Source organism: Spinacia oleracea, chromosome 4 (genome assembly GCF_020520425.1).
Source record: "Spinacia oleracea cultivar Varoflay chromosome 4, BTI_SOV_V1, whole genome shotgun sequence".
Taxonomy (NCBI): Eukaryota; Viridiplantae; Streptophyta; class Magnoliopsida; order Caryophyllales; family Amaranthaceae; genus Spinacia; species Spinacia oleracea.
Genome location: NC_079490.1, coordinates 108,815,474 through 108,839,513, shown reverse-complemented (window position 1 = coordinate 108,839,513; position 24,040 = coordinate 108,815,474). Strand labels below are relative to the sequence as shown.

The window sequence follows — 24,040 nt, the reverse complement described above, 5'->3', positions numbered from 1 at the left end:
AAAGGCCAGAATAATCACCACGAAAGCCCTTTTTTCATGTAGTGCTTCTTCAAGTCCTTCATGTTTAACTTTAGTAATAACAACCTAGCTTTACACTTAGTTATAACATTCATTTTTACTCATATGGATTAGGAGTCTCTTTTGAGTCTCTAAGTTGTGTTTGATTTAGTAATTACTTTTACAGAATCCAAACAGCGCTTTAGATCTTATCCAATAGATCTTTAACCTAGTATGTTCTAAGTTTCGCCATGGTTCTAATATTGACAAATACTTTCAAATCCAACCATTTAGAATTTGAATGTCATTTTTAATAGAGAGATATGTATCTCATATATATATAACCAATAAACTTGACTTAGCTCCCACTACACTCCTCATCTACAAGATGATCCATATTTTCATAAAGCTATGATTCCTCAATATCCTTGTTGAAAAATATGGTCCAATTCCCACTTGCATGCTTTAATCTACGAAGAGATTTCTTAAGCTTGCTCTTTTATCTAGTATCCAAAACTTTTACATTGTGTGATATACACAATTCCTTTCTACAAGTCCAATTGAGGAAGGTGTTTCGTTTTCCAATTGCCATATTGCCATATTGCCATATGCAACGATTCCTAGATTTATCCAAAATAGTTCAAGCATTCCGACTTGGTGAAATAGATTTATACATTATCAACACCGTGAAGTTGTTTATAATCTTTAACCACCAATCTAGCTTTTCTCTTGTATGCATATACAATATCATCTTTGTATGTTTTGAAAACATGTTTGCAACCAAAGGGAGTGAACCCTTTATACAAATCAACCAAATCATAGATTTGATTCTTTAAGATGAAGATATTTCAGATAAAATGGCCTCAAACCATTTTATATGGCCTCGAACCATAATTATGTTTCTGATGGTCTCAAACCATACTTGGGAATTTTTAATTCGTCTTAGCTAACCTGTAACTCGTATGTTCTTGAAGCACTTCCAAAGTCTTCATAGTTTTCATTCCTCAAGATATCTATGTATCTATCTTGGTTGAATTCTATTCCTTATATGATTTACCTAGGTATTGAACATCAAACTTTACTGTCTATAAAGACATTACTCAAGTCCTTTTAGTATTAGGATTCTCTTTAAGCACTTCCAAAGTCTTCTTGAAGCTCTTCGAAAGACTTCTAATTGTGGAGCTCTTCCAAAGGCTCTTAAGTATCCTGCGTTTGTTTGTTGCTTGACTCGAAGTTCTTTTGAGGTAACTTCGAGGCCATTTTTCTCCCACTTGCCTTTTTGCAAATAATATGGTTTCCTAAAAGACACTATCTAGAGAAACAACTATATGTTCTCAGATTTGTGGTAGAATCAATACCTTTTCTTTCCACTAGAGGAAAAATCCTTATAAGTGGCTCATCAAAAGTTGCCCTTATACAACAAGAGAACCTTTTAATGGTTAAAAAAAATTAAATCGTTAAAACTTCCCCTCCTTTTGAAATAAGCGCAACTTTAATCCAACTTTAACTCACGCACCCAGCCTCTTCTCTCAGCTCGCAGTCATGTACTCCATACTCACCTACTCCATAAGCCTCCTTCTCTCGTGCAAGTAAGCCCCTCCGGCCACCATCACCGCCCACCATCACCACCGGCTCCTCTCCTCCAAAGTCCGGTCGTTCTTCTCCTCCAAAATTCACAGTGCTGGCCTCCAGACTCTGGCCTTTCTTCTTCACCGGCCTAGCTGCGTCCTCCTCTACGTCATCTTCACCGGCGACGAGGTTCTCCTCTTCAATTTTCTGGGCTTTGCTCAATTTGTTGTTTTTGGGTCATTTTGTAATGATTTTATTTTGTTAATTTGATGTGGTTTTGTTTGATTTATGTCTGGTGTTAATTGGGGCTTTAGAAAATTCTGCAGTTATTTAATTGATTGCTGAAATTCTTCGATTTGATTTTGTATTTTGGGTGTCATTTTTATGTTTCCTGTTGATCAAGTGTTTGTGAATTTTTCTTAGCCAACAGCTGCAGAAATTCCTGTTCACAAGAATAAACAACTCCAATTCTGTCTATAACACCAATAAGAAAAACCCAGTAATTGTAAGACAGAGAAAAAGATCATCATCATCATCCAAATGTTCTTCTATTGCAATTGAAGCACCATCTTCTTACTTAGCTGATGTTGATGTTGCAGGGATTAGATGGTATTAACATCTTCTAAGTCGTACGAGATGGTATTAACCAGAAAGAGTCAAATGTGAAAAGATTGATGGATGAGTTGCAGGGAGATCTTTTCGAGGTATTAAACCACTTTTTACTTTCTATGTTAACATGAACGATAAATAGCTGTAATACGGACTTAATACGGACTTACGGAGTACTACCTTGTAGAGCTTTTCCCTCTTGACAGTTGACAAATATCAAAAACATGCTTTAGGTTCTAGAGAGAGTGTGGTGCTTATTGTTCAATAAGTAATATTTATACTAAATCTTCATTCTTCTGCATCAAGATAAATTATTTTGCAACAAAGTCATACGAAGAGGAATTCATGGTTTCAAAACCTGAATTGAGTCAGAAATTTGGTCCTTTTTTAATCTCTAGACAAGGCATTATCAAGTCAGAAACAGTGAAAATAGAAGAAATTCTCAACTGCATTGTGTATAATTCTGCATATAATTATGATATTCCGAATCTTTTATCAGGTGTTTATGAATACAAATTACTAGCTTTCGTCCCTCTATGCATCAACATGAAGATCAGTGACAGTTTGCCATAATTTAAGATGTAAGAGAATCAAAATGAAGGTCAAGATCATGTGTTAATGAGGGCGATATCAAGATCATGTAAATGAGTTTGTTGAAACTTTCTCGTGATCGATCAATAATAGCTTGGCAGCTGGTTATATCACGCGCATTTAAACAGGTCCAACTATTTGTCATGAAGAAGAGCTGGATAAAATTTACTGAAGTTGAGGCAATCACTCGTCAAACTGGAATTAAACGTTTGGTTGTAGCTCACAAGAAGTAAATCATTTGCTGTATTCATGCTGCGGAAGTGCTGAAGTACTGCTTTCTTTGGGAGTTGACGAACTGCTAAATAAAGGTTTGTCTTCTTAACTATACCACATAAAAAACACTGTTTATAATGCTTTCATGTCCTGTTTCTCCTCATTGTGCTTTAGCTGCAATTATTATAGAAGGATATGACTGTTAAGTTTATGTTTATTTGTTCTAAATGATGGGGATATTTCCTTTTCAAAGTTCTGATTTTGGAACATTTTATCATGTGCAGTAGAATACTCTGTATGCAATACATTAAAAAGGCTGTTGAAATAAATGAATGTTGCATATGTTTGGTCCTCCTGTTTACTAGATTAGATGTCTTCTTCTATGTCTATTTCATAGGTAGATGGACTTGGAAAGACAATGATATAAACCTCGTGTGCCAGAAGCCACAACCATAGGGAACAAAATTTACATTTAGTAAAAGCCTTTTATGCATTAAGATCTTGTGTATTTCCATTATAGTCACCCTAGAGAGAAAGGAGCTAGTAAAATCTTAATGTAAACGAGTTCTATAGAGCTTATTGATGAGGGCCTTGCAGATGCATAATGCATTACATATATCCGACCTACTGACATACTGCATAAGTATTGCAATATCATACCAACATATTGTCAAAGCCGTATACTCTTTAATTTTCAGCATTAATAGTTTATTGGTAAGTGTAACTGAAAACCTCTAGCAAGAGTGGAAATGTGGCTTTATCTATAATCATGACCAAAATGTTGGTCCTTTAGCTATAGGTATCATGTAATAGTACTTCTAATGAGAGAAACAGACCTCCACTTTATTTTACTGTCTTTTTAGGTTTCTAGTTGGGGGGCGGGGCGGTTCATAAGCTTTCCTTTCACTCGTACATGTTTGATTTCATTAGAAATTTATAAATGAGAATACTGTCACTTCACTTGGATTTATTTTTCTTAATGCAAGTATATTAATTTTAGTTCCCTGCATCATTAGATATAAAATTTCATTCCGATAATATACAATTTGATCATTTTAGGAACACATTAGAACCAAGACATAAAACTTGAAGAATTTGTTCCATTGGGGTAATGGGTATCTGTGTATCTCAATAAAATACGTGTATCCTCAATCACCTAATACAACTAAGGATTTAGAAATGCTCGTTGTAATACATCTAAGCTTAATAAAATCATCAAAATTAGTAAGAGACTGTATTATGAAATCGATGGCGTAAAAAAACCTGAAAAAAGAAAGTTGTATAAGAGAAGTAACTGAAGCATTTAAGCCCTTCTTATTCTTCATGAACATCATGGTCAACGGATAAAAAACATGCTCATGGTAGATGAAATTGGGTAGACATTGTCCACATAGATCATCCTCATATTCTTACACCCAAAAGAAGTAAATAGAATAAAACAACAACAAAAAAACAATCGAAACCTTAATCCCAGAAAAAAATAAATAGAATCTAACAGAAAATTACATAACTTCAACATTGAAGAAAGTCTTTCATGAGGGAAAATAAGTTATAGAAACATTACCTGCTTGAATTCTCCTCCTTTGTTGTAAACGAGTTCCAAGGAGCTTGTTCCTGATTGATGATAGCTTTGCAGCAACATCACTCATTTCCAACCTTTCTCGTGGGAACTCAGTTGAGCAGGAGAGTTCTATTCCAAGTATGATCTATGTGGACATCACTTATTATTGAAACCATCACTCAGTATAATCTATGTGGAAATCACTCTCAGTTCAGCAGGAGAGTGCTATTCCAAGTATGTGGACATCACTCATTTCCAACCTTTCTCATAGGAACTCAGTTTTGAAACCATGCATGAATTCCTCTTCGTATGACCAAATTTTAGTGCCTTATAAAAACATGGATTGAATGATGTGATGTGATATTCAGGAACTTGATGTCATCTTCTCAAAGCCCTTGAAAAAGCTTCTATCTACAAAAATTGAGTTAGATGATGCTGCTCTCATTTCTATAGACAACAGAGGAACTGATGTTCGTGTTCGTCAAGGGGCTCAAGTATTATCTTCTGTTTCAACTTAATTCAATCTGTATGATATTTTTTAACGGTTTTTTCATGAAATGCCCCTGAGGTTTGCAAAAACGCACCAAATACCCTCGCGTCTTTTGAATCACATAATATACCCCTATTTTTTCCCAAGTTTGCACCAAATACCCCTAAACCGACTTTCCGTTAGTCATCCGTTAAGTCGTGTTCATAATTCATAAAATACACCTATTTTGAAACTAAGTTGCACCAAATACCCAAACTGCTTTTAAACTGCAGAATTTGATTTCCACAAATCGTTCACCTAAATCAATTTAATCAACCTAAAAGTTAAACCTAAAACAGAAATATAAGTAATAATCAAATAAAATTGTGGAATAACAAGATTTATATAGCGTTTAAGAGTGCTTTATTACATCCCCTGTTAGGAGCCTTTGAAAATCTTTATTCACTCTGCGTATTGCCCTACCTGGAAGCCTGGATGCACTTGGCGTGAATGCAAGGAAAAGAAACAAAAGAAAAAGAGGAGACATTGCTGCTGCTAGCAATGTAGCATCACTATGGGGATTGGAAAGTCAGCTTGTATGCCAGTGAGAAATGTAATTAAAAGAGGAGATAAAAGAGAAGTAGATCCATTCAGAAATCATGTTTTAGCAGCTTTGTTGTTGGGATAGTCTAGTCTCTCGAATGCAAGCTGGTTTCATTGGTTGGTTATCAATACGATTTCCCATTAATTTCTCTTCTGCAGTCTTGTTTTTCTCCATTCCAGACCTTTCTTCTCTAATCTAAACCCATTCTTGCAGCAGGTGCGGCACTGCAACACACAAAAAAGAACCAACAAAACAAGAGATAAGAAATACAATTTAGGTAGCTTGTAATCTTAACGTGCATTAACTTGTTGTTGAGCCCTTTTATATTGAGGATTGCCGGTTGCTTACCCATATTTGTGGTATTCTTTACTCTTTACAATTAAAATCATAATATGTTCTCATAAGTCATAACCCGTGCTTTGTTCTCCTCTACAAGAAAGATTAACGTGTTCTCATAAGTCAAGCCCCAGTAATTCAGTATCTTAGTTCTTGTTTTGTCAAAGCCCCAAATTTTAATGGGCACAATTTAACCTGCAACATTAATATACAAATCCAATCAACAACCCTTTCTTTGTTAATTACTATCCAAATCGACAATGATATCCCCAAATTACCAACACTCAATTACCCAAAAAGCCTCAGTCGAGAACCCTAGTTTTCGAAAAACCCCCAATAAAACAACCCTAGTTTAACCAATCCTCCAATCGAAGAACCCTAATTTTTAAAACCCCCAATAAGAAAACCCTAATTTATAAAGAAACCCCCAATTTCACAACACAAAAACATCACAAAGAGAACATAGTGAAAAAGAATCGAGGGAGGAGTTAAGGAGAGAGATTACCTGTCATCACGGTTAAAGCTTCCAACCTTGGTCAACAATGGTAGAGAGCACAATTAAGAATTGAGGGAGGAGTGAATTCAAGAACAATCCATTTAAATTTGATGGCGCGTGAAGGATCTCGATCTACACCGAAGAACATTGCGGTGGCGCGCGAAGGAGATCGACCACCGCCGACCAGAGAGCAAGAGTAAGAACAGGGGAGAGGAGAGAACAGGGGAGAGGAGAGAACAGGGGAGAGGAGAGAGAAAGAGGAAGAACAGGGGAGAGGAGAGAGAAAGATAAGAAGTTTGAGATTTTTTGGAATTTATGTCGAAAAACATCATTAAGGGCAAAATGGTAAATTGCAACTAACGGTAGACTAACGTCCGTTAGCTCCAAGTGCATCTCATGAACAGTACGAAAAAATAGGGGTATATTATGTGATTCGAAACACACGAGGGTATTTGGTGCATTTTTGCAAACCTCGGGGGCATTTCATGAAAAAACCGATTTTTTAATCTTCTTTTTCTTTTCCCGACTTTTATTCACCGTACAGTTGCCTAAAACAAACTGTAATTAGTCTGTTACCTGTCTTCCTGCCAAAGCTTTATCCGTCGCTCCATTTCTTCTGTACTTAGTTGAGCAGGTCCTTCAGCATCCTTTTTAGGAACTTCTGAGTACCTCTCAAGTGCATTGGATGTTCACAAGGTGTCATGCTAAATATCATCAGGACCAAAAACTTTAACCATATCCTACATTTAAAAAAATAATAATAAATAATTGGAATAGGAAATCCATGTCGCAAAGCAAAGAACTACATACAACATCATTAAAATTACAGGTCTTGAGAACTTGCTTTGATTAAAATATTGTGCCGGGTTGATTAAACTCTAGTAAGTTCGGGAAGGAAAATTGTACCCAACACCAAAACAAAAAGACTTTTAATCCTAGCGAAATCATAAAAGGATAATAATAACACTAAACCCATGTCTCATAAGAGGAAATGGAATAAAGCAAGCAACCTGCCAATACTCAATGATAATCCAAGGGAGTATGCGGGTAGTACAATCATATAATCAGCAATAACTTAAATACCAAACCCTTCCATAGCAAAATATCATAAATTTCTACTGATAGGGCTATATCAGTCCACTATCCACAGCAAAATTACTGTTACATAGCAAAAACACCACAATTATCCAGACCTCAGATCATTAAAACGTATAAACAAGAGTAGAAGACGACGGGATCAGGAAAAAAAATCACAAACAGCTTCTTGCAGTCATCATTGCCATCAGTCCTCCGGACCCGAAAAGTTCTTTAAACCAGAAATGTGGCTACCTTCCTAGCATACAATATCCATTCGGGTTTGCTAAAATGACCAAACACCATATCCTTCACCGTACATTGTATTTCATATCATGTTATTATTATTAAAGCCTTAATTATTTTTTGTTGCAGTTCAACATACAGAGGATATCGTTTGAAGAAGGGAATGTTGTTGAGACTCTTGAAGAAGCCAAATCTACTCTCCAACAATTAATAAAGAATTGTGAGATTTACATATTCAGAAATGAACAGAGTGAAAACTTTATGATCTATTAACTATGGTGACTATGGCGGCGTTATAGACGGAGGTAAAGTAGGAGCTTCTCTTTTTTTCTCGAATTTGGTTTCTTTTACATAATTACATGTTTAGGACAATAGGCGTGCATGACGAACTTGAAATGAGTTTTATTAAAATATAACTAATCATATGAATCATTAAAAAGGTTTAGAATGTGGAAATAGGTTCGTTTGTTGGTAGTTGGAATCGAAAATGCCATTTTTGGCCATAAATGACCTATATCGACCCAGATGACCAATAGGCGTGTATAACAAACTTGAAATGAGTCTTATAAACATATAACTAATCATATGAATCATGAAAAAGTTTTAGAATTTGAATATAAGTTCGTTTGTTGATAGTTGGGATCGAAAATGCCATTTTTGGCCATAAATGACCTATATCGACCCAAATGAACCATAGGCGTGCATAACAAACTTGAAATGAGTTTCATAAACATATAACTAATCATATGAATCATTAAAAAGGTTTAGAATGTGGAAATAGGTTCGTTTGTTGGTAGTTAGGATCGGAAATGTCATTTTTTTGCCATAAATGACCTATATCGACCCAAATGAACCATAGGCGTGCATAACGAACTTGAAATGAGTTTCATAAACATATAAATAATCATATTAATGATTAAAAAGGTTTAGAATGTGGAAATAGGTTCGTTTCTTGGTAGTTTGGATCGAAAATGCCATTTTTGGACATAAACGACCTATATCGACCCAAATGAACCACAGGCGTGCATAACCAACATGAAATGAGTTTCATAAACATATAACTAATCAAATGAATCATGAAAAAGGGTTAGAATGTAGAAATAGGTTCGTTTGTTGGTAGTTGGGATTGAAAATGCCATTTTTGGCCATAAATGACCTATATCGACCCAAATGACCCATATGGGTGCATAAAGAACTTTAAATGACTCTTATAAACATATAACTAATCATATGAATAATGAAAAAGGTTTAAAATTCGAATATAAGTTCGTTTGTTGATTGTTGGGATCGAAAATGCTATTTTTGGCCATAAATGACCTATATCGACCCAAATGAACCATAGGCGTGCACAACGAACTTGAAATGCGTCTTATAAACATATAACTAATCATATGAATCATTAAACAGGTTTAGAATTTGAATATAAGTTCGTTTGTTGATAGTTGAGATCGAAAATGCCATTTTTGGCCATAAATGACCTATATCGTCCCAAATGACCCATGGGCGTGCATAACGAACTTCAATTGAGTCTTATAATCATATAACTAATCATATAAATCATGAAAAAGGTTTAGATTGTGGATAGAAGTTCGTTTGTTGATAGTTGGGATCGAAAATGCCATTTTTGGCCATAAATGACCAATATCGACCCAAATGACCCATAGGCGTGCATAACGAACTTGAATTCAGTCTTATAATCATATAAATAATCATCTAAATCATGAAAAAGGTTTAGAATGTGGATATAAGTTCTTTTGTTGGTAGTTGGGATCGAAAATGACATTTTGAACCATAAATGACATATATCGACCTAAATGAACCACAGTTGTGCATAACCAACTTGAAATGAGTTTCATAAATATATAACTAATCATATGAATCATGAAAAAGGGTTAGAATGTGGAAAGAGGTTCGTTTGTTGGTAGTTGGGTTCGTAAATGCCATTATGGACCATAAATGACCTATATCGACCCAAATGAACCACAGTTGTGCATAACGAACTTGAAATTAGTTTCATAAACATATAACTAATCATATGAATCATGAAAAAGGGTTAGAATGTGGAAAGAGGTTCGTTTGTTGGTAGTTGGGTTCGAAAATACCATTTTTGGCCATAAATGACCTATATCGACCCAAATGACCCATACGCGTGCATAACGAACTTTAAATTAGTCTTATAAACATATAAATAATCATATGAATTATGAAAAAGGTTTAGAATTTGAATATAAGTTCGTTTGTTGATAGTTGGGATCGAAAATGCTATTTTTGGCCATAAATGACCTATATCGACTCAAATGAACCATAGGCGTGCATAACGAACTTGAAATGAGTCTTATAAATATATAACTAATCATATGAATCATTAAAAAGGTTTAGAATTTGAATATAAGTTCGTTTGTTGATAGTTGGGATCGAAAATGCCATTTTTGGCCATAAATGACCAATATCGACCCAAATGACCCATAGGCGTCCATAACGAACTTGAATTAAGTCTTATAATCATATAAATAATCATCTAAATCATAAAAAAGGTTTAGAATGTGGATATAAGTTCGTTTGTTGGTAGTTGGGATCGAAAATGCCATTTTGGACCATAAATGACATATATCGACCCAAATGAACCACAGTTGTGCATAACGAACTTGAAATGAGTTTCATAAATATATAACTAATCATATGAATCATGAAAAAGGGTTAGAATGTGGAAAGAGGTTTGTTTGTTGGTAGTTGTGTAGGAAAATGACATTTTTGGCCATAAATGAACTATATCGACCCATATGACCCATAGGCGTGCATAACGAACTTAAAATGAGTCTTATAAACATATAACTAATCATATGAATCATAAAAAACGTTTAGAATATGGACATAGGTTCGTTCGTTGGTAGTTGGGATCGAAAATGTCATTTTTGGCCATAAATGACCTATATCGACCCAAATGACCCATAGGCGTGCATAACGAACTTAAAATGAGTCTTATAAACATATAATTATTCATATGAATCATGAAAAACGTTTAGAATATGGAAATAGGTTCATTTGTTGGTAGTTGGAATCGAAAATGTCATTTTTGGCCATAAATGACCTATATCCACCCAAATAACCCATAGGCGTGCATAACGAACTTAAAATGAGTCTTATAAACATATAATTAATCATATGAATCACGAAAAACGTTTAGAATATGGAAATAGGTTCGTTTGTTGGTAGTTGGAATCGAAAATGCCATTTTTGGCCAAAAATGTCCTATGTCGACCCAAATGACCCTTAGGCTTGCATAACGAACTTGAAATGAGTTTCATAAATATATAACTAATCATGTGAATCATGAAAAAGGGTTAGAATGTGGAAATAGGTTCGTTTGTTTGTAGTTGGGATCGAAAATGCCATTTTTGGCCATAAATGACCTATATCGACCCAAATGACCCACAGGCGTGAATAACGAACTTGAAATGAGTCTTATAAACATATAACTAATCATATGAATCATGAAAAATATTTAGAAAGTGTCCTTAGGTTCATTTGTTTATATTTGGGATCGAAAATGCCATTTTTGGCCAAATATGATCTATATCGAGCCAAATGAGCCTTAGATGTGCATAAAGAACTTGAAATGAATCTTAGTACACTCAGAAAGTTGTTTTCTCGACCAATATAATTTCTGTTTTCGCATATGAAACTTAATTTAATTTATTGGTTTTCATGTACGTTGTTCTTTTAAAGGTTTTCAAAACAGAGCAGGCTTGTAGTTATCCGTGACTAGAGCAGGCTTGTAGTTATCCGTGACTCTTACATTATTTTGTTATTTATCGATTTAATTAATTACATTTGAATTAATTCGGTAATATTATTGGAAATTTGAAATTTATATCATTTTTGAGGAATGTCAAGCTGATGTTTGGTGAAACAGTATTATATAAATTATAATGTAGAATTTTATATTGTAGAATATCAGGAATTATATTGCATATTTTTTTTTTTTAAAAAAAAAAAAAACTCAAAAGTTGCCCTTGTTTGCAATAAGAGCAACTTATGTGAAGCTTATAAGTTTCCCTTGTTTGCAACAAGGGCAACTTATAAGTTTCACATAAGTTGCCCTTGTTAAGGGCAAATGTTGATACTTTTACAAAAGTGACCCCCCCATAGGTTGCACTTATGAAGGGCAATTTATAAGCCTATTTAAGGGCAACTTATGATGTTTTTTCCTCTAGTGTTTTATGAGTTTCTCATAAAGAAACATATATCTATTCTTGAGTTTGTTTGATGTAAACACCAACTTCCACCAGGTTTGACAACCCTAGATATATATACTAAAAAGATGTACTGAACCGAAGTTCAATCCTTATGACATCTTATCTTTAGCTTTGACAACTTTCTTTAGTTTGATAGTCACTTGAGAGTATCATTTATAAACTATATAGGAAAATAGGCGTGATTATCATATTTCGATTCCTCCATTTGGACATACCATATTCTTATGGAGCTTTGATTGTTATAATTCCATATAAACAATCTTAATAATCATTCTTGGCTTATGCAAACATCACCTTGCCTCAGCCTAGATGTTCCAAAATTCTTGCCAAGTTGATTTTATACCCTTTTGTAAATCATATTGAAGCATTTTCACATATTTCACTTTAAGTAAATATAGCCATGTTTTCTCAGTTTCTTGTGAAATAGGTAGGTCATAAAATCCATCTTTGGACTATGAACGTAATTGTCCAGAACCTTCTAACAATAGCCCATTTCTATGTCATGTTCAACAAGTAAGACCCATGTGTCTTAAATTAGTCAACTTTCAAAATTCCTTTCCATAGAATATTAGAATGTTGTCTTGTTGATATAGTCATATGACATTGCTAAAGATATGTGGAACACAAATCAAAATATTTTATTTGAACCTTCTGAAGTTTGAGTGTCAAGAGATTTTCTTGTTTATTAATCAATCATATGACTCAACCCTTAAATGACCACTTTATTCAAATAAACACTCAATGATTGTTTTTGTTTACTTTGAATGTGAGTCTTTCTGTTGTCTAAACAGAAAATTGTTTATGATGATTAATGGACCATAATTCCATTAATCTAGCACATCTTTGCTTCATTTCCCACTTGTAGGTCAATAACCAGACTTAGCTCCCGGAATGTGAGTTCTTAACTAAAATTAGAACCTCAAGAGGTAATCTAATACCATAGGAGTTTATTTGTTAAGTCAATTCTCTTTCACATAAACTTTTAGGTAGAAATAGAATTTTGAATTCATTTCTTTTGTTCCCGTTTCTTATCCTTTCTAGCATATTTTCTTATAGTCCAAAAGATTTTACTCTTTGCTTGATCTTCTTACTTTGTTATGCTTACAAAGTATTTTACTTTTATTCACTTTGAATGACCAAATCTAATGAGTCTAGTTCATCATTGAATCAAAAGAAATTTGGTTGTTAAGCATTGTTGATACATGAGCCTTTAACTCAATACTTTATCATTCCAAAACTACCTATTATTTTGAATATATGAGGTCCAATTGGTCTGCCATTCAAGTTTTAGCTTGAAAACAACCATGAAGATCACTATAAGAAAAATAGAATCCAAGATACGCTCTTAGTCTCCTTTTCTTTGAGAATTGCTCTCAAAATTAGTTACCAATCGATCGAGGAAATATCGCAGTTCTATTATTCGAACGCAATAAAGTTGAAGATTTACAATTATATGCATTCATATTCTACAAAATAAAATAGCAAAGAAAACAATTATCATACTTTAATAACTTGAAATAAAAGCATTCATGCAATCATTAAAGGTATTAAATATTTCATTCGTGCAATAAAAATATGGTCCATAATGAATGAAACGCATCCAAGACCCCAAAAGTCTTAAATCCTTAAGCATGCTTTGGCTTGTCTTAAGTCTTTTAAGATTCTAGGTAAGCAAAAAATAATTGCTAATAATATCCAAAATACTCTTGGTTAATAAATTAATACCATAATTTATTCCATTGCCACAACATATACCAATATTGTTTGAGTTAAAACCACAATCAACGTGTTCCTTTGGGATACCTTACCATCTAAGTATACTAAAATAACACCTCGCTTTGGCGGAAACCTACTATCTTAGGTCCTTAGATTTTTTTAAGTGCTTAATTTGGAAGGCAATTATAAACTCAATATTACTTTGGACATAGCTGTTTTTATGTTGGTTTGATTATTTAGTGAACTAAATCTTAATCAAACATACAAACAACGCATTCATGCATAATATACATATACCAATATATAAAAGCATAAATAATTTGGTGAACTAGTATAGCCCAAAAACTTGGTCTTGAAGCATCCAATCTTCTCTTCACCTTGTTAGCTTGGCATCGTCTTGAACTCCATTCAAAAGGCTAACTTAAACTTTTAAATAATCTAGAAGAACTTGAGCTTAATAATCTAATTATTACATCAAAACTTCAATGGAACGCAGACCATATTTAAAACTTTACATTCAAAGATATAACGGTATGCAGACCGTATTTTATTATCTAATTTGGCCATACTAGTCACCTTCAATACCTGCAATACATAATAATAATATTTATGCATTCATCCATTCGTGTCCTAAAACGAATGGCCCAAGTAAAATATGCAAGTATTTAAATGATTTATTAAAAAATCATGTTCATGTAAACTCGTCCTAAAAGATTAATCAATTCCAAATTATTAATCCTTAGAATTATTCTAATCAAAAATTAATTTAATTAAAATAAAGGTGTCCGAAAAATAATTAAAATTAATTATTTTAAATAATATCATCTAAATGGATCCCATTTAAACCAATATTTAACTTGGACCTTTTAATTTCAAATATTTAAACTAACGGCCCGCCCAAAGTCAAATAAAATAAAATAATGAAAAAGTCCACTGTTAGCCCCTTCGTGCAAAATTAGGCCCAAAGCCCAAAAATTGGGCCTTGAAATAAAACAAAGCAAAATTGCACAATTTGATGCTTCGTGGACTAGGCTTGCGCCCGGCCCAATCGATGCGCAGTGCATCGCACCAACGCGCTCACGCCAAGGCACGAAGTCATGAAGGCCTAACGCGCAGGCACGAAGGCCTTGCAGCGCATAGGCACGCGCGCCCAGCCACTGCTGCTTGCTCTCGTCACTACTCAGTGTGTTCGGCCCAGCGTGCGCTGGCACGCGAGCTTGCTTACTAGTGCAGCGTCGCTGGCCAGTGCGTGTGGCGTGCCGCGAGCTCGCCCGAAGGCTTCGCCCAGCTCTGTGCACAGCCACGCCCCTTCTCGCACCAAGCAGGCACCGCACACAAGGTCAGCGCCTATTGCTGCCTTCGTGTGCGTGCCTTCCCCTTTCGTCTCCCACGGATAGCAGCCCTTGCCTCGTGCAAGTGGCTTGCTTGTCCGATTATTAAAAAAGTTCAATCTTTAATATTCGAAACGAAAATTGCACGAAATATTATTTTCATAATATTAACAAAACCAATCGTTTTAATTACGAGAAATATTAAAGTGGGTGATTTAATAAAATTTCAACCAACCCATTTATGAAATTTATAAATCCTGGCTAAAAAGTATTCAAATTTAACAAACGATGAACATCAAAAAAAACTTGAATAAGTTTGATAATCAAATCCAAAACTTTAAATCGTTCTAAACATTTAAAAATCAGATTTTTATCAAATTTGGTTTAGGTGAACGATTAAAATTAACGAATCCAATCAAAATTTTAATACATGAATTTTTAAATATTCCATTTAAACATGAAATCATATTTCCCTTCTCACCTAAATAAATTTTCAGAACTAACCAATTAATAAAATTAATTTTCGATCTAAAATCCATTAATTTAGGTAAAATTAAGATTAGGGTTTTTTCATCAATATCCATGAACCAAAAAAATTTCATATGTTCATAATATACCAAAAAACAGTAGGACAAAATTTCAATTAATTCCAAGTTCATTAGGTCGAGCAATTAATTGAAAAACTTTCCAAAATTAATGTTTTAATTCATTAATTAACAAAAATGCCCAAATACTCATACTTCGGGGCCTGTTTTTGAAATTCTGTTCTCCTGAGTTGATCTTAAAACGTCATTTCTGTAGACACCTACTTTTGTCCCCATTCCCGAAAGGGAAAGGTTCGATGATGAAAACGTAAATCTCCACTTGACAACGCATCTCCTATAAAATAACGAATCTCATTACCCCTTTTCATTTCACCCGAAACCTGCTATTTATAGAAACCTGCTATTTATGGAAACCTTCTAAAAATAGTAACTGCCGTAATGGTTAGCTGTTAAAAGTGGCAAGTCATAAAAGATATAAACCTGTCAGAATTAGGTGTTGCACTCCAACATAAATCCTAAATGAGATAGAAACTGCGAGAGAATCCTATTCCTAATACGATTCGAAAATAAGAGTTACGTATTGATCGAAATCCTAACGAGCCTAGAGTTCGTAACGGGCCCAGACGCATCCCGTCACAAGGTTAATACGCACTAAAAGACTCAATTAAATCTCAAATACTCCGGATTCTAGGAATCCGAATCTGACAAAGAAACGGCCCAAACATCAATTTCAACGCCCAGCCCTGGGCGCTGAAATTGCCTGGATCCTATTTTCAACGCCCAGAGCTGGGCGCCGAAATCTTTGACGCCCAACCCTGGGCGCTGAAAATACCTGGTACGTGTTTTTTCTTAATTCCTCGTGGATTAGAGTTCTGCAATTCTATCTTTCCACGAACTCTTTTCTATAAATAGGGCCTTAAGTTCGACGTGAAAACAACAACACAACACACAATTATTATTCTGAGTATTGACTCTAAACCCCTAAGCCTAAGCCTCACGCTGCAAAACTGATCACGCGTTCTGTCGCAATCGATCCATAAATCGAACAGAACGTATCCCGTCCCATAATTTGAGATTCGTTAAATAAAAGGAGAAATAGCAAAGTCAAAGTGGTTAGTTTTCTGAGAACCGTGACGCACCTCTCAAGGGTGCGTCGTAATGTGTCCCTTTTCCATGGTTTAATTGCTTTCCTCGCCCTTTTATGAACTGTTAAACTAACTAAAATCTGATTGTTCGATCACGCTTAATAAATATGATATTTTTGGGAAATTGGATTATCATGCTAGGTCCCTTAAAACAATCTAAATCAGATAATCGCGTTTGATCTAGTACTATATGTTGCATATTGATAAAATCAACTCAGATTAGTTTAATAGTTAACGCATGTCCCTTCAATTATTTATGCTGAGCTAGTAAGGATATCCTGCCTCTGGAGTTATCGAAGAGCGAGAACTCCTCTAGGTAGTTACAGTCCCCCGAACCCCCAATCTCTACCCTGCGGGTGTACGTTGAGCGATCCCCACCACCAGGGATCACAAGGGAACCTACGGTCGTCGTGGTCAAACATAATTGCACTCCCTTTATGTCACGATAACCGGGTTTTGTCAGTTTTTCTCATTGTCGTTAAAAACTGAATGGCGACTCCTATATTACTAGTCAATTGGGTGTAAACTCACAGGAAATCCAATTACATTTGATTTGACAAAAAGAAGCGTCACACCCACGAGGGACGAGGTCACGCAATAGCCTCGTGCTTTTTCGACCCCCTCACAATTTCCAATCAGATTAGGGTCAGAAAAGTCGAAATTTCGACACTTTACGAACATAGCAGCTTTTCAATGATTCATGCAATAATCAAGAAAAACATTCGAAAAGTTACGAATTAGTTCTAAAAATTTCGACATAATCACAAACATATAAACATGTTAATAAGTAGTTTAAATACATGTAGCTCATGATACCACTGTAGGGGTTTACGGTTAAATACATAACATGATATTTGAATAACCCCAAAGCCAGGAAGCATGTATAAGTACATATCAAGCATTACTTACGTTTGTAGCGTGTTTTCCATTATTTCAACGAACACGAACACGAACAAAAACTCCAAATGTCGTTCCTCTATTTGGTTCACCGACACGCTCAGATCTGTCTTGAGATTGATGGCTTAGACTTCCTTCAAGATATTTTTGCCTTTTGGGAAAAACACAATCATGGAGGCAAAGAGAGAATTAGGGTTTCTCTTTTCTCCTAGGGTTGTGTGTACAATCTGAATTGTGTGTAGGAAAATCATGTACTTAGTTATTAAAATAACCTAAACATTAAGCAACCCAACCGACCAAGGCCTAAGGCCATTGGCCGGCCAGCAAGCCCACGAAGGGCATTAGACGCGCACATAGCTAGCTGGGCCGCGGGCCGCTAGCTGTTGTTGCTTGCCTTGGGCTTTGTCCACGCGCGCCACACAACAGCAAGGCCTATGGGCCAGCGCTGCATTGCCATGCGCGCTGCGCCCATCCTTGCGCTTGTGCGCTCCGGCTTGTAGGTTGCTTTCGTGTTGCGATTAAATTATCTTTCGTCTAGCTTAGGAATATACACAATACGATATACAATTTCATGATCCAATGTTTAATCGTATAATTATGTTTTCCAAACTAAATTCCCGAAAAGTTATTAAATGAATTTCCGATTCATTTAATTCGGTGATATGTTACATGCCAATAGTGTGACCTTATAGATTCAGTCAAGAGTAAGTTGTGAGCCTAATATTGATTGGAACTCACTGATCGGAAGCATTGCTCCAGCCAGCTATTCCGATCACTTGATCTCACTGAATTAATTATTCGTAATTAATCTGAACCTTGGTATTGGACCAATGCATCATGGGTGAAGGACATATTTCCTTCAGAAGAAGTAGAGAAGGGGAAGGAAAGGAGTGGGGAAATGAAAATGAAAAAAAAGAACCCGTGAAATTTTGTGCGGTTTATTTTTTAAATGAGCCCGCACTTGAGTTTAAAGCCCGCACTTGAACTCAAGTGCTGCCAACTTTCTAAAATGAGCCCGCACTTGTGAAAATGTATTTTTTCTTTCTTTTTTGTGCTCAAAAGTGCTGCCAATTTATTAAATGAGTCCCACTTGAAGGGAAGCACATGACGCTTTTTCCTCTAGTGAAGTAGAGAGATAAAACTCAATAAATGGGTAGAGATAACCCAATAAATGGTTAAAAACTCTCTAATAGAGAGAATGAAGTTTTTTTTCGAACATGAAATCAAAAGCTAGAAAAATTAAGAAAAAAGAGGCTTACTACCAATCATTCTAGATAATTAGGGTATTGGAGGAGGAAGTAGGGGTGAAAGTTTGGTAGCAAAAAAACCGAAAACCAAACCGAATAAGAAATTCAGTTCGATTTTTTTTTCTATTCGTTTCGGTTTGGACTGAGATATTTTTAAAAAAAAATGGTTTTACGGTGTGGATTGGATTGATAAGTCTGAAATCGAATAAACCGAACTAAACCCCAATAAACCGAACTTGGCTAAACAGTATAATAAAGGACGAAAAATTGACTAAAAATAGGTATATAGGCAAAAATAGGCCCATGGAAATTCGTTTTATGGTTTGGGTTAGACTGAAAATTAAAAATCCGGTTTAATTTGGTTTGGATTATTAAAAGGTTATTTGGTTTGAATTTGATTTAAAAGAACGAAAACCGAATTAGTTCGGTTTGAATTCGGTTTGAGACTTAATCCAAACTGAAAACCAAACTTTCACCCCTAGGAGGAAGAGAGAAGAGAGAGGAGCGGCTTCAAAAACTGTTTTACTTGTTTGAAGTAAGGTCCTGTTTAGTTCACCTTATTTCAGGATCTTATTAATTATTTTCAGATTTAATCGGATCAGATCCAAAAAATAAGTTCAAATCAGATGAGACCAGATTATTATTATTATTATTATTATTATTATTATTATTATTATTATTATTATTATTATTATTATTATTATTATTATTATTATATAAATCAAATGCCAACAAAGTCAAATAATTTACAAATAGTTAGTGGGAAGCCGAGATACAATCTGGGCCCCCACTCCTCTGGCTATAGCAAAGCCTATCCTGGTGAAAATATGAGCAGCAGCACGAGCCCCAATGTCCTGAGTCCAAGAAAACTTCTGGATCCGCTTCAGCAACGCTACAGCATCCTTATCCAGCTCCCCCAAAGAAGAGAAAGAGAACGGAAGAAAGCCATAACCAATGTCCCTGCAACGTGCTTCGTACTTGGCCCGTTTCCGAATAGCCGCATCAGCCACAACCCGGCCCAATACAAATCCAGCCAACCCAGACTGTGTCAAAGGGGATGATCCCGTCAAGTCAACACACACATCACAGCCACGATCCCAAGAGTAGAGCAACACGTCTGCTATTATTATTATTATTATTATTATTATTATTATTATTATTATTATTATTATTATTATTATTATTATTATTATTATTATTATTATTATTATTATTATTATTGTTGTTGTTGTTGTTATGAACACTACTAGAAAAATGACATTTAACGACGAACAATGTCGTCGTTAAAAGCCTTACTTTTCGTCGTTAAAACCTTTAAAGACGGTCATGATGTTCGTTGTAACAGGTTCCGTCGTTATTGGCTTTAACGACGATGTTCGTCGTTAATAATTAATGTTTATTAACGACGAATTACCGTTTCGTCGTTAAGCATTAACGACAGATTATCGTTTTGTCGTTAACTTTTAACGACGTAATCATAATTCGTCGTTATTTATTAACGACGAAGTTACAATTTCATCGTTAAAAGTTGACGACGAAACAATAATCCGTCGTTAATTATTAACGACGAAACGGTAATCCGTCGTTAGATACTTATTCACGATTATCAATTAAACTATAACGACCAACAAATCCTTTGTAAAATGTCCTTCCGTAACTGTCAAAAAGTTTGAAATTTTTGCAATAACGATCAACTATTATGTCATTAATATTGCACTCATAACATTATTATTTGCATCCTTAAAAGCACCTACATTTTCCCTGTGAAACAATATTGATAACTATAAATCAATCATAAACAAATGAATATTTCATTACTCAAAATATGTTTGACAATAGAATTTCAAGTTATGTGAAACAAAAAATCACATCTCCTCGTCCTTTAATTCTTAAAAACTAAAATATAAGTAATTCTTCAATCTAAAAGAACAAAATAAAATATAACTAGTTGAAGTGTTCTCTCTTGGAGTGCCATCTCTTGAAAAGCGTTGTAGAAACACTTCTTTAAATGCATTAAGATCATTAAGCTTATCAACTGTAGGTCATTGGAAATCTGCAACAAATTCGAAACTTGATCAGGGATTTTCTGCCTACACCAAATCACCAATTGACAAAAAAACATAAATTCAAAGAGACAGAGATCAAAGAACATAAATTTTTTACCTTGTCATATTGATATGATAATGAAGGTAGAGTTCTAAAAGGGCTCTGAGAACTAATAGCATCTAAATTATCTGAATCTGGCACATCGCCATATTGGCCACCCGTGTTTGTAGCATGACCCTTACTCGCCCTTTTAAAGACAATACCATTTCATATATATGTTGACCTTCCAAGTGCCTCATGTGTTGGCATGGCCTGTTCTTCATAAACCATTCCCTCTTTAGAGTGCCAATTCTGAAACTTTCATCAACTATAACAAAACCACAAATCAGATAAGCCAGCATCACACAGATATTTAAAAGATATCATAGATTAAAAAAGAGAGCAGTAAATTCAATGTCCTTGAGGGATGATACTATTAGAATCTGAGTCATAGTTATGTTATATCTAGGGCTTCCCAAAAGAAGAAAAATAAAATCATATCACTTACAGGTAAAGAATTTTAGTTAGTGACAAGGAATATTCACCCGTAAAAATTAACAGATATAACATCAGGTTCTTGTAGGAAAGTTAGCTTGTCTTTAAAGACACTTATCCTGGCAGCGTTGCAACTGATATTAAGATAACTAACCAACTTCCACCTTAACTAGAACAAGCCATAACCAGCAGCCAAACAACCTTTGTACTGCATACCAGAACAAGCCCACCATGAACACCCAAACTAGCTACTACAACACTTCATCAACTTTGCATACCAGCAAGAGACCGAGTACCACGGAGTCTGTTGACCTGAGCAGAACCTGCTGACCAGCTAAGCAGAAATCTACAAAGATCTAACCTGCATCATGCCTGAGACACTAAAACAAAGAGCAGAACTCATACGACTATATGAAACTTTTAAAAGCTTGTATAAGCCTTTATGCTTTCTTGTGTGGGAAAAACTATACAAATATATGAATGAAAACTCTATAGTTAATACATAGAGCTCCCAGTTCCAAAACTATAGCAAGATTACTAGGTTTAGCAACAGAAAGAACGAAAACACTACATCAACACATGCAACCCTGTCATAACAAGGTCTAATGCTTTATGAAAAGCAACAAAAGAACTAGCTTAGTAAATTGTAGAGGAATTGTGTGCTAAATATATTTCGGTTACATAAATACTCCGTAACAAATTAGCTTCCTTAAAAGAATAAGTAAACTCAAACTTCGGATCAGTTTATGACCAAATCAGAATCAGAAATGTGATGAGAGATAACATCTATATATGTTTATTTTTCTGAAAATAGCTCTTCAGGTGCAGGGAAAAGTGAAGCTGCAATACTCACACTAAGGGACATAATACTTAACCAAGCAACTATAGCATTGGTTTTTTCACTCACTTTCATGTACAAAGTCATTCAACATATTATTTAGCTTCAGCCTCCATATATCATGTGTATACAGTTTCACATACATTGTGGAAGTTAAGATTAGTCTAACACATCGAGAATCTATTATCATAGCAGCACGGAAGAGGGAGTCTTGAATCACCAAGACGCCCCCTATCTTTAATTTGTAAATCAAACTTCTAGGGTAGGAAAGGAAACAATAGGTTTCGAGAAAATAACATGGTAATGTTTAGACTTTAGATAAATACGGTATGCATAAAATACTGATCAAATGCTAGCAAGATTCGTGTAAAAGGGGTCGACGAGATTTGTAACAGATACCGCAAATTAAAAAAGAGTGAAGTAAATGAATAACCTTCCCTAGATAATGTGACAGGTACGAATATGTTTTCTATATCAAATCCAAATAAACTACTGGGAGCGGCGACTGCCTCTGTAAATGAATAACCAGTCTAAATTTGTCTACATCTGCAAACACCTAAATTAGTTTTATGCATCTGGAACAAGAGATTTTCTAGCACTAGCATATATAACATTAAAGAGGTCCATCAAATTACTACTCGCTCAAGGTCTGCACTAGCTGAATTTAGAAGCTTAACAGGTTGAACACAATCCTGTTTTAGGTTGAACGCAATCCTGTTTTTCAGTTAACTAACTGTAGATTCAGAAGAAGACCAAAGAAATGGAGTCCTGCATACTAGCATTGAGATATAGAATAAAAAGAATCTAAATAAAGATAGCAAGAGAATTACAAACTGCACAGAGGATACTAGAATTTTACCAATACTATACAAAAGACACAAGCTTCCATTGCGAACCAAATGCTTCAATGTACGCAGCATACCAAGCAACACCAATCTTCCATAAGCATCATTACAAAGGGATTCTAGATGGGACTTTCCGATCAAATTCTATCACATATTTTAAATTGGATTCAGATAAGTAAAAATAGTAAATCAGGGATGATAACAATTCAATTCTACCTTTACATTCAAAACAAAATCCTAACTCCTCCTTACTTGAAGAGTTAATCGCAGGCCTGCAGGCCGTCATAACATAACAACATCAGACAGTAGAAATTCAAACAAAATCCTAATTCAAATACTTAATATTAGCATTCCTGCAAGCCGTCATAACATGCGTTTCGAAGGCTGATATGGCGTTACAATATCAAAAGGGGGGAAAAGTTAACAAGCAAAAAAAAAGCATAAACGGAGCAAGCAAATAGACAATAAATAACAACATCAGACAGTAGAAATTCAATAACCCAACTGAGATCAAATGACCTATTTTTGCCTTGAATTTTGATAAATAAATTTGAAGCCGCAATAACAATTGAATAAGAATTTAAATTAAAGTATTAGTTCAATTAACAACAACTATCGCTTTGAATTAATTGTACAAATCAAAGAAAATAGGGAACTTACCGGAATTGATTCGATATTCGAATTTGAAAGCTTAATCTGAACCCAATTCCGTCAATCAATTAAACAAAGAGGATAAATCAAACCCTTTATCCCATCAAGAATTATAAGTACTAGAGGCGAGTATAATTTGAGAATCGCAATTGGTCAATCGCAATTGGAGGCTAGTTCAATCGAGCCATCGAGGGTTTTAGTTGAAGGGGAAGTGAAATTAAAGA

At 34.8% G+C, this 24,040-nt stretch overlaps 2 long non-coding RNA genes across 5 annotated transcripts in view; one reads left to right on the top strand and one right to left on the bottom strand.

Moving 5' to 3' along the window:
* Positions 1-1,514: 1,514 nt before the first annotated feature.
* Positions 1,515-11,669, top strand: LOC130460084 (uncharacterized). The gene is made up of 4 exons (XR_008919991.1): positions 1,515-1,755; positions 2,166-2,270; positions 2,675-3,074; positions 7,895-11,669. It is a non-coding gene; the product is annotated as an uncharacterized lncRNA (long non-coding RNA).
* A 9,028-nt stretch (positions 11,670-20,697) lies between these two features.
* LOC110789746 (uncharacterized) overlaps positions 20,698-24,040 on the bottom strand; it is a 3,469-nt gene continuing 126 nt past the window's right edge. The window contains exons 1-3 of one of the 4 annotated variants that reach the window (XR_008932948.1): positions 23,826-24,040; positions 21,066-23,437; positions 20,698-20,955 (exon numbers count right to left, since the gene is read on the bottom strand). The exon at positions 23,826-24,040 is cut by the window's right edge and continues 84 nt beyond it. This is a non-coding gene — a long non-coding RNA (uncharacterized lncRNA). Of the gene's footprint in view, positions 20,956-21,065 lie in introns of all 4 variants that reach the window. The other 3 variants (XR_008932949.1, XR_008932950.1, XR_002533657.2) reach the window with 3 other exon arrangements.